This window comes from Lagopus muta, chromosome 7 (assembly GCF_023343835.1).
Source record: "Lagopus muta isolate bLagMut1 chromosome 7, bLagMut1 primary, whole genome shotgun sequence".
NCBI classification, from domain to species: domain Eukaryota; kingdom Metazoa; phylum Chordata; class Aves; order Galliformes; family Phasianidae; genus Lagopus; species Lagopus muta.
The window spans coordinates 5,014,026-5,027,192 of record NC_064439.1 but is presented as its reverse complement, the minus strand read 5'-3'; the positions used below and the strand labels follow the sequence as shown (position 1 = coordinate 5,027,192).

Sequence of the window (13,167 nt, the reverse complement as noted above, 5' to 3'; positions counted from 1 at the left end):
TTCCTCTCAATGGTTTCTCAGCACAGCAAACCTGTTCACATATTTTTATTTCTAACCAGGACCCTGAAGAAAATCTTCAACCTTTGCCCAAATCCATAGATCATGGGGACAATATCAAACCACAGTTCTGCACACTGGCCTTCCCTGAGATTCATTGGTACTGTTTAAACAGACCTTATTTTTTCCCCTAGGTTTCTACCCTTAACAGCTTAAGCAGCCAATCTTTGGATTTCAAATTTAATCATTAAAAGCTGGATCAACAAATGCAAATTCAACGATGTACTTCATGCCTTCTTATGATTAGCTACAAAAGCAACATAAGAAAATGACAGTTTACTTCAGTTCATATCTTTTCATGGGACTACACATCTACAAGACCATCCAACCATAAAATGGCGCGCGCGCGCACACACACACACACACACACACACACACACACACACACTGAAGTCTGCAAGTCTGACATCAGTGTAAGGATGTCAGTGATGTAAGGACATCAGTGGTCCTTACTTCAGATCAGATAGGATGCCCAGAGCTGAGGACATTTTAATGCTTTGTAACACTAAGACTGAGGATTCACATCTGCCAGCGCAGGCCCAGGAGCAGCAACTACATTTTGGGATGTCTCAGCTCTTTCACAGCCTCATGCCAAATTACTGTAGGAGCTCTGCTCTGTGGTTACTCATTCCAAGGACAATACAGCAATAAAACAAGAAGCTGCAATACTAGGAATGAGATTTCTTGAGCATCCTTCAGGAACGCAGGGCAGACACAGATCTCACTAAGCACCGGACTGCAAATTCAGACTGATCATGCATTTTTGGGGCCATTTGCTGCGAAGACAAAGCTCTGCCTGTATTTCTCCCACCTTACTTGAAGTTATTAGTGAGAGAAGAGTTGTCTCTCCAAGAATGAACTCTTCTAAGATGATGGCAATAAAGCCTACTCCCAAATCTGCAGCCAGCTTGGGATGAGGTGGGAATACTCCTTAATCCCCAAGCATGACTTCAAAAAGTCCACTGGATGTCAAAGATCTTCCTGGCACAAACAGGAGAAGTAATATTGCACAAATGATCCTTGAAAGGGGCCACAGTTCTTCAAGCCACTTCCCCGTTAGGCATCAAATCCCTCCTAGAAAATGGATGATCTAATTCACATTGACAATTACAAACAGCATTAATAAAACCAAACGGAGCGCAGAATGGGACACAGACATAATTCTAGTACTGCTACAGAGGGGATGAGCAGCTGCACTCACCCAAATCGAGTAGAACATTTGCACAGGGAAGTGTCATCTGCTCAGCCAGTGCTGCAGGAAGAGCGCTGCACAGTTACCAATGCCAGAAGTGAAGATAAAGTCCTGAACCAGCAGGGAAGTGGCCCAGGTGCCTCTAGAACAGCACAGAGCAAACCCAAATATGAACATCACTGTTACAGCACCAGGAAGGCAGAAATGAGCTGGGTTTGTTCCACGCCTACCTGAAAAAGCCTATGGGAATCTAGAGCAGCAGCAGAGTAGTCCCTGGCTTGGATGACCCAAAAAAGCTCAAAGTCTCTGGCACGAGCAGAGCTCCCCATCAGTATTTGGGGAAGACAGACTCACCTGCCCAAAATGCTCCTCACGCTGCACCAGCACAGCCCTGCTCACATCACATCCCACCACGTGCTCCTGGACATTCTGTGGAAGACATTCCCACATCGAGCAGAACCAGAGCTTTATGTTTCTCTCTCCATCAGCTGAAGGACAGCACAGTTCTGTACCCAGACACATTGCCTTCCAGTTATCACCTGCTCTCAATTTGTGTTGTCCAGCACACGCCCTGTGCCTTAATGTCTGTGCAGTCACCTTTGACTTGAACCTAGCTAAATATTTGCAGCAGTTGGCTGTGCTCAATGGCAATCCCCTATTTAAAATCCTGATGGAAGCACTAAGAGGCCAGGTTTAACGTGCTGCAACCTTTTTCAACTCTAGTATTTGGCCTACGCTAAAAGGAAAAGATACCAAACAAAGAAGGAAAGAAATAGTTAATACACTGAAAGGAGGAAATAAATTATCTATTATAACAAAGAAGCATAAGTCTGTTTCTGGTTTGGTGGTTGTTTTTTTTGTTGTTGTTGTTTTTTTTATTTTTTTTATTTTGCTGAAGTTGTGAGGATGCCAATGTTAATATGTATACTGGGAGGACAAACAGCAATCTTCACTGTCTGCATGCATCCCAGCACAGCTACCCTCAATATTTCTCATGAAAAAGCTTTAAAAAGAAGTTGAGAAATTCTTATGAAAAGCGATTCTAAAAGCTTGCATTTCCACGTGGTCAAAAAGTCACAGCTCCCTCCTTCAACATGGCATAACTCACATCACTGAGCGCAGCACATTTGTTCCTCTTCTGGTCTCACTTCAAGCACAGCCAACTGCAGCAAATATTTAGCTAGGTTCAAGTCAAAGGTGACTGCACAGACATTAAGGCACAGGGCGTGTGCTGGACAACACAAATCGAGAGCAGGTGATAACTGGGAGGCAATGTGTCTGGGTACAGAATTAAGTCTTAAGTACAAATAATTCTATTTCGCACCAGCGTCTCACAATTACAGTCTAGACATTTTGATGAAAAAACTGGCAAAAGGAATGGGACAAAGCACAGTTATTACCTGTAAGAAACTGTTTGTTTCACTTAAATTGCATCTTTCATTTAAGGCACATCTCTGTGTAATGACCTCCAGTCATTCTAGCCAGAGCTCAGGTAGTTTGCAATTCTGTGCATGCTGCAAGGCCGCTTATTTCAAACAGTACACAGAGATTTCTCTTTAAAACTCTATGAGACGTTCTCCAAAAGAATCTTCCCTTAATCATCTCATGTTTGTACCTGCAGCTTCCAGATGACTACTGATACCCCACTGCCAGTCCAGCAAGTTCAAAGAACTTCAGAAAATGAGAAGCAGATTTCACAAGTGCAGCTATAAGAAACACAACCAAAATATCTGAACTGCGTGTGAACTTGCTGACAGTGAGCAATTCAACATCGAGAGCTCTTGCTGTTGACAGTACCACTGGAAAACAAGCACTGTGTTCAGAGCTTTCTGTCCATGTAAGACAACGTCCTTCTGAAGACAACCAATGCTCTGTGTCCCATGGAGGGCAATGGTAACCAGTGAATCTCAGGTTGTGGTGCCAGCATTGTTTAAGCACGCTTCTTCTCCACTGGTCCATCAACACAGGAACACCCAGCACTGCAGCATCAGACACTGTCCAGCAATTTAATTCAGTTCTCAAACTCAAAAGGAAGAACACAAACCTGTATCCAATTACTTGCACTATCTGACATAGTATTCAGAACCATCAGCCACAGGCTGGCAATAGACACAGACTGCTACATGACCCCACTGAACCCCACAGTACAAATAAGTGAGTCTGAATTCTAAACCATAGACAGTTTGCTACTGTTACTGCACAAGTGGATGCCAAGGGTCCTGCAAAAAGGAAGAGGAGTCCTATGGAAATTTCTACGCCACCCCACCCAGCATGGTTCTCTGGAGAGTCTTTCAATATCTTAGGTCCTGAGCAAAGGATAACATCCATGTACTCACCCTTGGCTAACATTCAGGTTGGGAATCCTTACCAAACTAAGGCAAGGTATACAGGCCTGAGAAGACAGCTGGCCTGTCAATGCAATGCAGCCCAGAACAGGGATAGAAGACGAGGTACCAGATGGCCATGATAGCAAGGTAACTGTTAAAACTGTCCCTGAGTTGCTTTGCTATTTTGATTTCATTGATGAGTTACCTGTACTCCCAACCTCCCACAGCCCCTACAACACCCAAATCGCTCTGCATTCACACCAGCACTTACCCCCACCACATCTCTAAGCAAGTAGGCATTAATCCTAAATCCACCACCAGAAACAGACAGAAACACTCCCAACAGTGAGGGGCTGCAGGGCTGGGACCCTACCAGCAAACACCGGGAGCCCAGGCAACTTGGGGAGCTGCCCTCTGGGACCCCTTCCCTGTGGCAGCAACCACACTGAGCTCCCAGGGCCAGTTAGTTACACAAGTCCTGCATGACCTGCCACATTTACTTAAGATGCTATTAGCACGCCTAAATTAGATCTTCAGTTTGAAACAAATTATATTTATTTGATTTTGTGCCAACAACTCTGGCTAATTTAAAGGGCACTGCAGCTATGCGGTGCTAATTCTACACGATGGAAAGCAGGCTCAAACATCTCATTTCCAAACACAGCAATATTAGTGGGGAAGGTTGATCCTTCCCTTTTAATCACTGTCAGTTGTCTTTATGGTATATGCAGCATTGTAAATATCATGCTGGCTGTCATCAGGTATTAGCACAGCTCCTAGCACAGCACTGGTACAGTAGCCAAGCCAGCATTTTCCTTTCTTCCCTCCCAACCTTTATCTCTGAACTCTGTCTCAACTCTAATTGTCAACTGCAGAGGATATTTTATTTGGCCAGGATTCCACTAAACAGAACAATCTGTCTGCATACAGTGCAGATGTTTGATAGCACAGTGGCTATTTTAGGTAAATAAGCTTTTAAGTATCTGATATGTCCTCTCTTGAAGGCTATTATCCTTTCTTTACAGGGAATCTGATCTAATAAGTCTTCTCTGCTTCTATTAGTGCGTTCAGCACACAAGATTAGCCCACTGGTTAGAAATTACATTATTTATCCAACAGTAATGAGAATCTCAGGACCTGCACAAATAGGTATGCTCAAGCTGCTAGCCCATCGGCCTCTCAGCTGTTCAAACAAAGATTTCCATCGATGGCTTGTTCAACAGGAAAGCAGTTCATGCTCAAGACGCTTTTTTCAGATAAGTTTGCTGCAAGTCAATACCAAGGTATTTCTTAGCTGCTAATACCAGGGTATTTATAAGACAGCACTTGGCACCCTCTGTGATAGTCTTTAGTAAAGGAATGGAACTCAGGGCCTTGCTGCACTAACTCCCAAGGTCAGAGGCAGAAAGATTCTTAAAGAAGCGGCCTAGGAGGCAACAGGTGAGGACAGAAAATACAGCGTGTTTCCAAGAGATTCAGTTTGTACTGGGAGATTTCAAGGAATCCCAAATCAGAAGATGTTTGCAGCTGAGGCACTTGAGGTTTGGAGACAACAGGCTGTGGCTCTCTCATGCTTTCACCAGCAGCGTCCTTGCTGGTACAGCCTGACTGTAAATAAAGGGAAAACACCAAGCTGTAGCTGCCTGCTATAAAAGACCAGGCATTGTTCCTTCCCACTATCGTAGGGAATCCATTCAGCAGCTGTTTCATACAGCACCAACAGGGTCACACGGAGATTTGAGTGTTTAATAGAACGTGTGCCCATAATTCCCCCATGCACCATTTCAAACACAAGCATTCATTAATTTGCCATAGGGATTATGCGATTTGGCATCTGCAATAGCAGGGAACTGCACTCCGTGACCCGGGGAGTCCTTTCTAGTTCTGTCTCAGCAAAATTAATGACAGGAGCTTTCTATTTTTGTTTCAAATTTTGACATAATGAAATCCATCCCTGGGGATTTCACAGGAAAGGTGTTTACTCTGCGACAAGCAGCGTCATCTTCAATTTATGAGTTTTCGGTCACCGAGAAAACCCAGAATTGTGCTGCCTGTCTGGAGCTGGAGGCCACCCGAAATGAAGAAGTGAAACTGCCCTGCTTACCTCAACAGGTCTCAGCTGTCAGTACAGCCAGCTCATTTTCTTCAGAAAAAGCCTGCAAGTGCTCTCATTCCACAGCCATTAGCTTGATGTCTCACTTTAAAAATGCTATAATTTTCTACCACTCTTTGCACTGCTTTCAATGCATCGTCTTCAGAGAGCTGGAAGTAACCCCAAATCCCAAGAAAACAGATTTACAATCTGTAGAAGACCAAAACTGAGCTAGAAGCTGAGACCAAACCAAACATGAGCGCACAACCTGTCCAGCAGTAACTATGGAGCTTTCATAAAGCGCTCGAAGAAACTCAATACAAAAAGTATCCTGTATTACCTCAAAGATGAAACGATCTCACATCCTGACCACAAACCTTTCAATAGATTCCATATTCACAGCATCTCCCCAGCTGACAATGCTCTCCCTTCTAATGAATTGCAAAATTTGTCACTTAACTTTGACCTGAGACAGCAGCCTGCCACCCAACGTGCCAGCAGAGCACGCACAGCCCCACGCACTCGCTCACCTCCCACCAAAAGACTGTGATGCACCCACGGTCAGATTTTCACTCCAGTTTTAATCCCAATTCTGTGGATGGATGGAAAGGAAACAAGCATAGCATCCTCCTCCCACATGGCTTTATTAATAGCAAGGTGCTAGCAGTAAAAAGAGGAGAGTTTGTGCTCAAATCACCACTCATGGCTACAAAGCAGTACAAAGTCTGGCAAAACCCAAAGAGAATTTACTACAGTAAGAGATGATCACTGAAGTATTTCGACTTGCACTTCTTTTTACAGCTGTTCAGACCTTTTCTCTCCTGCATGAATTTGCGTCGGCTCATTTCCTGCCTGAAGGAAATATTCATTTGGGAGAACCCCATAAAATCAGTTAAGCACAAACCAGTTTCAGAAGAGAAATAATTTTCCCCCCTTCTCTTCTCCCTCCTCCCCATCCAACCAACCCAGCAGCTCCTGAGACAAAATGGATGGGGTAGAAAATTAAGCTTGGCAAGAGACTAAAACCTCATTCACAAGAGCTTTCCTGTATTACAGAAAAAAATGCATTTTAATTTGACCGTGTTGTAAGATACTCAGTGTGTTGCTGCACGAGCAAGCAGTGCAAGCAGCATAAAACTTTAATGGATGTATGGAGGGAAGTTTCAGCTAATTTGATGATCTGGTGAAAAAGTGAATCAGTGCTCTGGATTTACTCTGCATTTCATTCACAGATGGGATTTGTGAAGCCTTGCTGAAGGCAGTCATCCCTGCAGACTTCTGGGTAAGCAGAATTGGTTTAGGAAACCCTTGCAAAGCAAATTAGAAGAGACTCTGGTTTGGTAAAGGACAATAACATCACCAATTTTTTTTTTTTTTCCAGTCTGGAATTTCTCTTACTTGCAAAAAAAAAAAAAGTGTTAAGCAAAAAAATGTGTGCACAGTGAATCACATGCAGGCAAACGTTGCACTCAGTCAACCTAACAGATCTTCTGTCCAGTTAGCAGGATCCAGTGCTGAGGTTGGTCCCCTCATATGCAATTGTGCATGAGAGGAAAGTGAAAAAACACTGGAGCTACACAATGAACCCAGAATGGTGCTCTACATAATTTAGCAACAGTCACAGTGTTTGGTACGCTTACCCAATCCCTCTATCATCATACACTTGACATATCAGAGGAATCCCAGAGAATCACAGAACTGTAGGGGTTGGAAGTGACCTCTGGAAATGCTCCAAGCCCCTGCTACACCAGTTCCCTATAGCAGATCTCACAGGAAGGCATCCAGGCAGGTTTGAAACTGCTCCAGAGAGGGAGACCACAATCCCACTGGACAGCCTGTTTCAGGGTTCTGTCGTCCCCACGGCAAAGAATTTCTTCCTCATGTTCAGAATGAACTTCCAGTTTGTGCCCACTACTCCTTGGCATCAAGAGCCAGGCCTCACCCTCTTGAATCTCACCTTTTAGATACTTGTAAGCCATGGTAAGATCCCCCTTAGCTTTTCTTTCCCAGGTCTCTCATTCAGCCTGTCCTCATAAGGAAGACGCCCCAGGCCTTCATCATCTTTGTGGCCCTCTCCAGCAGTTCCCTGTCTGTCTTGATGCGAGGAGCCCAGAACTGCACGCACTGCTGCAGATGTGGCTCATCAGAACAGAGCAGAGGGGAAGAACATCCCTCAACCTGCTGGTCACACTCTCTGTAATGCACCTCAGGATCCCATCGGCCTTCATGGCCACAGGGGCACACTGCTGGCTCATGGCCAAACTGCTGTCCACCAGGACACCCAGGACTTTCTCCACAGAGCTCCTTTTAGCAGGTCAGCCCCCAGTCTGATGTATTTGTTCCTCCTCAGCTGTAGGACTCCACATTTACCCTTCTTGAACCTCCTGGGGTTCCTCTCCACCCAGCTCTCAGCCAGGCCACCTCTCACAGCTTTCCACTGTGTCAGCCACTCCTCCCAGCTTCACAGAATTACTGAGAGTACATTCCATCCATGTCAGTGATGAAAATGCTGAAGATGCCTCATGTACCAGGGGAGATGAGATCCTGGTAAAGAGCCTGAAACACTCATCAACCAGGGATCCAACCCTGCTGCCTGCGAGACCACACCGCATGACTGCCAGAAAGAGACACATCATGGCTGAGCTCCCTTAGGTGAAGCCATGGGAACCTGCTGCAGCTCTGAGAGCTGAGTTCTTTGGCTCAGTATGTCAGCTGTTTGATTCCAAAGGGAACAAGCACATGGAAATAGGCTAAACTCATCTGGAAAGTCCCAGCATCCTGATATTTCAGAATTTTCTAACGCCAGATTCCAGCCCTCCACAGCTATTCTTCTACACCACAAAGCTCTCAAGTCTGTCTCTTCTTATTAATAAAGTTTAGCAACACCCAGTTTACAAGCACTCCATCAGCACGTCCACAGCTAAATGTACTACCACCACAGAGACTTACAATGGATATCATGCATCTTATGGGAAATCTTCCAAGGAAATCTGACCAAAACACAGTTTTTAGTAATTTGCTAACACAATTAACAAGAAGAATCAACGTTACTGCCCATCACTTTAAATCACTCCAACTTTAATTAAAAGATTGCATCTCAGTGGACAAGCTGTTAATGCTCAATAATAAAATAGATACTGCCAAGCTTAGACAGACCAACGCTTGGGGAGAGTCGATTCTCGCCAAGGTTTCAGCAGTTGCAGAAGAAATGAGCCTCTAGGGCAAGCATTTGTCAGCCAGCATATGCAGCTCTTAGGTGTGCTCAGGAGCCCAGCACACACAAGTTTCCCAGCGCTAGCCAAGATATGAGAGTTAAACTGAAGCCATTTTAATGACTTTTTTAAGAAATCTAAGTGTTAAGCATTATTTGGTCCAGGATTGTTGCAGCACTGGAAACAACAGCAACAGAGAAAGCAGCCACGGTAAAGTGTGAACTACTTCCTTCTATGTTTTTTTTCTTAGCATCTCAGAGTAGCTGAAAGCAGCAGGATCTGCCTTTGCCCTCTCCCATCAGATCAGCAGGACTGGCTGCCTCAGTAATAACGCTGTGCTCTTCCCAGCCAGCCTCTTCCACCACAGCTTGTGCTTGTCTTTTGTGCCCTCAATCTGCTTCCCCGTGCATTTTATTCCTCTTCCTACCAGAGAGCAAACAACACAAACACCAAACAAAAGACACACGCACAACTAAACGCCGTTTGTTTTCACTTCCCAAGAGAATGACTCAATTTAATCCTGTTCTGGAAGCGATGGCAAAGGTCTTAAAGAGAAGAGACACGCTGAGCATCCAGAGGAAAGGCAGTGTGGATGTAGCCTGGTTGTGGAGTCACTGAGGAACAACCATAAGAGAAACTGTGGTACCATTCATGCCAGTGTCCAAACAACAAGGCCTTCTGATCAACTTGACATGGAAAAAGTTGATGAAGAGCACACAAAGCAAGCAGCCTGAATACTGGAGATATGCTGGAGGTATCAATTTGGCTGGTTGTGCTCAGAGGGAGGAACGGGAAGCAATGAGGAAATGCTAAAACAAGACATATGGCACAAAGGCTGAAGTCTAAACGCTCCATTTAGTTCTCAAGCAGTTATATTTTATAGAGTGTAATGATTTTTCTTGAATGGGTGTAAAACGGGCACGCAAAACTGGCTGCAAGAAGTAAGGAGGGCTCACGAGTAGACATCAATGCTGCCTTAAAATAGAAAGGTACAAAGTTATCACTGGACAAGCAGCTCCCTTTGCACTCCGGGCATCCCACACCAAGGCATCAGCCACACCTGGGGAGCTCTTCTTTCAGCAGCTGTAACATTCAGGATAGGGGAACCAGGCAGGCATAAGACAGGTGACCAGAGATTTGGGGAAGCAGAAATCTTAGTTCTCAGAAAGTTTCTACACAGCTGTAAAAGAAGGCTGTATACAGCAGACATACATTTGCTCACACTTATGGTTGGGGAAATCCTGGCTGGAAGTGCAAACATCAGATTCCAAAAGATCACCGTGCTGCTCACAGACAAAACCCAATGCTAAAGCTACAGAAACCCCAGTCATTAAAAAACCTAATCATTGAGTAAATCTCCATTTCAATTTTCAGTTTAAGCTTGATTTCTGAGGGGAGAAGAAACTCCCACCACATCTGTTCACCCGGCCTGTGCCGCCCTCATAGCTGCGAAGGAATCTATTGGGGGGGAAAGGGCACAGGAACAGAGCAAGGGAGAATTCCCACTGCTCATTTATCTTCTGTTTCTGGCACGGGCTGCTCGCAGTAAAGGAGATGCTCCTAAATCAAATGGCCACAGTCAGCACAGCTCTTCTTAGCCCTAAAAAGTAGCAAAAAGCGAATGACCCAATTCCAATCAACTTCATTACAGCTACCGGTTTTTTCCAACAGGAACAGTGAGACGTGAGGGAACCTGTGTGTGCAGTATCTGAGCAGCAGGAGCTCGCATTTTTTTCAGGCTTCACGCAGAGGGCTGCTGTGATTTGTATGCAGTTGGCATCTGGAAGACCACCTTCACAGCCACCAAGCAGGCTGCATTTGCTTTTCGGAGATAAAAATCCAGGCATCTTTTGAGGCTGTATTCTCTTGCAAACGTTATTGTTCCTCTGTGGGCACACTGCACAGAAATGCTTTGCAATTTGTCTTCTCTCCCCTCATCTCCATTTTATCCTTTTTGGAAAGGAAAGCTGGGCTCTGACTCTGAGTAAGGTTCCTTCATCCAACGGAACGTAAGTTATTTAAGCCTAAGGGAAGCTACTCAGCAGTTACTAACACTAACCAAGTGTAATAAATGCAGACATTAATCCATACCTTTATATTGGCATGAGTCACCTCCACTGCTGACTAATCCTTTTATTTTTTTATTAGCCAGAATCAGGAGGGCAGTTTTACAGAAGTTCTCTTTGCTGCTGGAAAACGTGCTCTCTCAATTCCTGCACTGAAGCAGTACAGAGCCCTGCATGGTAAATGAAAGCCACACGTTACTGTTTTCAGGCAAAACCAGCACAGGAATGAGACTACACATGGATTTCTCTCCTTCTAAGGTGGAAAAACAGCTGAGCTGGTAACCTACAGAATGGTGGGCTCTAAATTTAAAGAGCAGCATTTTTCATGAAGAAACAAGTTAAGTCTTTTCAAGGCATCAGCGCAATTTTCACCCCTTTCCATACCAGGTTCTCACTTTGTCCCCTACTAAAAGACTTTCACAGCTCCACAGAAGTAAAGAGAGCTCAACCCCCTCCCCCAGAGGCCCATGGGGGACCCAAAGCGGACAGCAAAGCAGTCCAGCTCAGTTAACACAGTGACATTTTGTCCCACAAATCACACACGTGCTAGGAAACTTGCGTCACATCTCCATCCCGGCCGCTGGCAGACACACCAATGTTTGATGTGAGTAAGGGGGTGGGGATGGTAAAGTTAAAAAGAGAAACCATATGTTTGCAATATACACATTTCAGTGTACACTCCATCCCACTCCGGAATGCCAACACAATCCTTTAATGAGCAGATAACATCCAGAAAGTCAGCTCACAGAAGGGCAGGGAAAGACACAGAAGTGAAATGCTTCCTTCCCAATTCCTCCCCGTGTTCAGTCAGCGACTGCAAGGCTACCACACAGCTACATCCTCCTCTTGATATTCTCAGGCTGTAGGATGTGAGTCTCCAGCAGCAGGTTCTCCTAAGAGCCGTATATTCACAGCCCCCTATAGCTACAAAGAGGCACTGTCCTCCTGCTCCCAGCGTTGGGCACTCCAACCTGACTCTTCAACTCTGTGCTATCAGTGCAACCCTTTGCAGGCACCCATCCCACTCCCTTCCCCACAGGGCATTCTCCTCTCTCTCCTTTCATCTCTCACTCCTCCAAGCGGATGAGCATCATCCTCCCCAGGGTGCATTTTCCAAAGGAGGTTTAAGGGGCTGAGCTGCCAGATTATGCCTTCCTTTATAGGGAGCTTGTCTCCTTTCTAAAGTGCTGCTGTTCTCATTGCACGAAGGGAGAGGACAAAGCCTGATCCCACAGAGCAACAGGGATTTCCAGAAGGATTTCCCTCCCCCTCCCCCCCCCCCCCCCTTCATAGCTTTAGTTCCTTCCTACTTTTAAACAATGCCAAGAATTTAATCTCTCAAAACAGCGTTTTCCCAAACTTTCCCACCCTTGTTAACAGTAAGTAAGTCTCCCTGTCAGGCAGGGATGGAAGACCTGGGCACAACAGTGCTACATCATCTATAAACTTCAAATAAAACCACTCCACAAAGATTACACTAAAAATTAACCTCCTTCCAAAAAGCCTTTGGACAGGAGCCTGTTCTGCCAGCTCCTGCTTTATTTCCTGCCTTGGGAGAGTGACATGAGACGCACTGACCTTACAGTCACCTGCAGCACCACCGCACACGCGCCATATATTCACCCTAAAGCCATGCATCCCTCAAACAAGAGCCCCAACAAAATGGATGAGACAGCCACGGCACCAGTCCAGCACCAGGGAGGCCTCGGGTGACCATACAGTTTGAAGTTGAAGAGAGTGAAAAAATAAAGTCATTAAATGGAAAGCGAGGGCTGGGGCCTCAAGCTGAGAGGACAATGAATGAAAATTCACAACAGCAGCAAAGTGTCAGGATAAAAGGCTCAATAGTAGGACTGAGAAAAATCCCCCTAAACAGCTCAAAAATCCCTCAATCCTTAAGCAGACTGAAGTAACACACCGCTGCGAGTGCCATAAAGGGAGGAACCATCCCCCCAAAATGAATGAGGCTGCTCCAGAGGGGGAGATCTCAGTCTGGTTGTGGAGCTCGTTGTGTGGACACCTTCACACCCACCGCATCCCACGTGGGGAAGTGATGTAAAGGAGCCTCTGCAGGTAGCTCTACAGCCCCTGTCCCACTCTGCCACTGCTCACCACGGCATGGGGTTAACCAAACACACGCACCCCCCTCCGGGCAGAAGGGAAGTAGAGTTGGCTGCAATTAAAGAAAAGAACCCCACCCTCTGCCCCACACTTCTGTGGA

At 45.5% G+C, this 13,167-nt stretch overlaps 1 protein-coding gene across 1 annotated transcript in view; it reads right to left on the bottom strand.

Annotated features, from left to right (window-relative positions):
- The window catches only part of OXSR1 (oxidative stress responsive kinase 1), an 88,728-nt gene that overhangs the window by 74,777 nt on the left and 784 nt on the right, over window positions 1–13,167 (bottom strand). The gene's annotated exons all lie outside the window — the stretch shown is intronic.